This window comes from Lepus europaeus, chromosome 7 (assembly GCF_033115175.1).
Source record: "Lepus europaeus isolate LE1 chromosome 7, mLepTim1.pri, whole genome shotgun sequence".
In the NCBI taxonomy this organism is placed as follows: Eukaryota; Metazoa; Chordata; class Mammalia; order Lagomorpha; family Leporidae; genus Lepus; species Lepus europaeus.
In genome coordinates, this window is record NC_084833.1 from 9,038,491 (window position 1) to 9,042,731 (window position 4,241).

Here is a 4,241-nt window from a genome sequence, read left to right on the forward strand (position 1 = left end):
ACAGGGGCCCAAGCACTTAGGTCAACTTCCATTGCTTTCCCAGGCCATGGCATAGAGCTGCATTGGAGGAGGAGCAGCTGGGTCATGAACCAATGCCCATTCACAATTTGGTGAACCAATGCCCATTCACAAGCTGGTGCTGCTTGTGGAGGCTCAATGTACTATGCCAATGCTTGGTCTCAACAGAATTTTAATTTTTAAGATGCATTATATATGCACTTTTGGGATAGGAAAAAAGGTTTCCAATGTGAAACATTTCTTCCTTTCCCTATAGAGACACCAGCTCCCACCCTCATCTCCCCTGATTTCATTATGTCTCCTATTTCAAACTGTTGCCTACTGAATCATCTGTTAATCCTTATTTTTTAATTTTAATTTTATTTTCTAAAAGACTTTTAAATTTATTTGAGAGGCAGAGTTACAGACACAGAGAGGGAGAGATATAGAATGAGGTCTTCCATTGCTGGTTCACTCTCCAAATAATTGCAATTGCTGGAGCTGGGCTATCCAAAAACAAGATCCAGGATTTTCTTCCAGGTCTACCACATGTTGCAGGAGGCCAAGGACATAGGCCATTTTCACTGCTTTCCCAGGCCATTAGCAAGGAGCTGGATCAGAAGTGGAGCAGCCAGGCCTTGAACCAGTACTCATATGGGATACTGGTTCCATGGGCAGAGGCTTAACCTACTACACCACGGCACTGCCTCCTTAACCTTTATTCTAATTCACTATTTACCAACAGTACTATGTCCTTTTACATCTATATCTACTCTTCTGTTTGGTGGAAAATCTTCTAACAACTTATGGAGAACGTTTAATTGGAGACAACAAGTTTTGAGAATTCATACATCTGGAACTTCCATTATTCTGTCAGTGACAGTAGTCTGCATAACATTGTTTATTGTTGCAGAAATACAGATGGAAATCTTATGAATTCATAAGCTTCTTCCTTTACTTTCTAGTTCCCAGGTTAATTGCATGATAATCTTCTGTTCCTTCCTAGGTCTTAATGTTTCTTTCTGGATATTCCAAACATCACCAAAATGTCTCTGTATGTGAAGAATCATTTTTTCTATGATATTTTCAATTATTTTTCTGAATTCAGAGGCAAAAATACAGAGAGAAATGGAGAGGCACAGAGTGATAAAGGTTTTCAATCACTGAGTCTAAAAATAACTTCTGTAGTTCAGTCTAGTCGAGGGAACACATTTCAAAATTCCAAGGCTCAGATACAGAATCCAGTTATTTGAGTCATAAGCTTTTCTTCCCAGGGTCTTCTCTGACAGAAAAATGCAATTAGGTGTGGGTGCCAGGATTTGAACCCAGACAATCTTATGTGAGACACAGGCATCTAAATCACTAAGCTAAATGTGTAGTGTCACCATAGATTTTTCATTTCACATGTTTTTTTTCCTGTGTTATATTTTCTTATACTGTTTCTTTGTAGATTTTCCTCCCAATATCATGTTTCTCAGGTTTAATTCTATAGTTCAGATTAGTGGGTTCATTCTCCATGGATATTTCCTTTACACTCACATCTTATTTATTTTCTTTAGATTCTTTTCCCTACTTTGTAGCACCATTTTCATTTTCAAAGTCAATTCTTTTTAATGGTTTTTTAAAACTACAACATTGATAATTTTTCTAAAACTCTGTTGTGTGTTGATTATTTCGTAAACCATAAAAGGAATGTGATATCCTCATTCTGTGGGCCTGAGAAGTTCCCATAGAACATCCCATGAGACAAAGCACCTGTCATACTCAGACAACCTGACCAATCACAGAACCTGATGACACAGTGAGAATTTCCTCAGTACCCTATATCTCCTCTTTCCTGGAAAATCACTCAGTGAAAAATCTGGTTTAGATGGTGGGTAAGCAAAAGTAGATGGCTAAAGAGAGACAAAAAGAAAACTTACAACTTTGAAGATAATGTGAGGTTTGAATATCACAAATCTCAGTATCCTAAACTCACACTGATATATTGAATTTTCTTTTTACAAAATATAGAGTATAGGGGTTGGACAATTGGTCTAGAGTAAGACATAAATAAGGACACTTGTGTCCGCTATCACAGTGCATGGATTCAGCACATGGCTCTGGCTGCTGATTCCAAAATTCTGCAAATGTAGACCATGGGCAATATTAGTAATGACTTAAATACTTGCATTCCTGCCACATAAATGGGAAACCTGGAATGAGTTCTGTTTCTTAGATTTGCCCCCATGTCTATCATGAGCATTTGGGGAGTAACCCACTCAGCAAATCTATTCATTTCTCTTGCTCCCTCTCTGTTACTCTATCTCATTACTTTTAAATTAAGATTTTTTTTTAGTGGAGGTTCTTTGAACTCTTGCTTTTAGGAAGCTGAAACAAACAAGAACTATTTTCTGGAAGATCAGCCTTGCCAAGGAGTGTTAGGTGGAATCTATGAAGTGGGAGGAGGGGAGCCCAGAAGAGTTGGATCACATTTTTGGCAGGAGAACATTTAAGGTCTAATCTCTTAGTAATGATTATGAAAATAGTCAACAAAACATGAAATTAACATTATTATACATGAGTCATTAGATGAATGGCAATCTCGTTAGCCAATTTAATTTTCAAACAACACTCTGGCCTCAGAATCAGCCCTTAAGGCATTCGGATCTGGCTGAAGAGCCCATGAGAGTAGGCATGGAAAGCCAAGACACCATGGAAAAGAAAAAAAAGAAGAAGACCTAAATGAAAGATCTCTGTGAGTGAGATCCCAGTGGAAAGAACGGGGCCATCAAAGAAGGAGGTACCTTTCTCTGAAGGGAGGAGAGAACTTCCACTTTGACTATGACCCTATCGGAATAAGATCAAAGTCAGTGAACTCTAAAGGCTTCCATAGCCCTGGCAACTCATGACTAGAGCCTAGGGAGATTACTGACGCCATGAACAGGAGTGTCAAATTGTTAAGTCAGCAACAGGAGTTGTACTTACTTCCCATGTGGGATCCGTCCTTAATGTGTTGTCTAATTTTCACACTGGTCTTATAAGCAGGGTGACAATAGTGTTTGTTGTAAAATGTGTGTCCTTAAGGAGGGTGAAATGGAACATCACATGTATGGGATAACAGAAGAATGAAAAAAGGACTGTCCTGAGCAAACTCCACTGTGGCCAACTCACAGCAGTGAGGTGATCATAGTATCTCATCACAGCACAAGAAAGGACACAGACATTGGCCTCAGTTTCTACAGGACGCAACTAATAAGTGTCAGAACTAGAACTTGAACTGGTGTGTAGTCTCTAGGGACTGCTCTCAGCTCTATTCCTTACCTTGATCCTTGGAAACATCACATTAAAGTTCAAATGCATCCTGATAGCTGTGACTGCATGACTGTGCTCTGTGAACTGCAGGTTAATTTCTTCACAGTGTCACATCTCTATTCTACAAGTCTTTGTCATTTGAACTATTATCCTCCACTTCCCATCCTCAGTCACAATGAGTTGACATACTTCATTCATTCCTAAGCCACACCAAGACTGCCCAAGTTTTAGTTTCTTCTGTTCCCTATATGTCAGGGATTGTAATTGTCAGAGGATTCTGTTGTCCTTTGTGAGCTGCTGTCTGCTGACCTTGACACCGAGCCTTTCCTTTAGTTTATTAACCTTGAGGGTACAATAAACTCAGTTCTTGTGTATATATGGAAACATCAAAGGTAGGCGTTCAATGTATGCTCTTGTCATTAACTTTCTGCAGCAGAGTTTGATGCACAGGTTTTCATAATACATATTCCCATTATTTTTTTTTTTCACTATATCTCATATGTATGCTAGAAAGCAGCTTGGGCTGCTTGATTTTGAAAGCTTGAAAATTGCTTCCAAAGTAGATGAAGGGCTGTAGACCATTGGTAGAGCATTTCTCACAGGCACAACGAATAGTGTGGACCCTATTTGACCTCTCTGAGAACTAGTAAGGAATAAATGAAAAGAAACTACTGCAGATACTGGTGTTCAGTACACAGAATATTTCATTCTTATTAAGCTTAATAATGACAGTTTATATATGGTGATGGCTTTATATTATGAAACTATTTGCTATATTTTTCATAATGACTGGATGAAATGCGACCACATTATGAAGAGATGTGTGTGGATATACTCTGTCTTCAGAATGAGGATATTAACGATGATTTTATAAAATAAACATGTTGAGCAGACATTAAGATGAATTTGTCAGAAGTCTAAGGAAAGATAAACACAGAAAAGTAAAATCA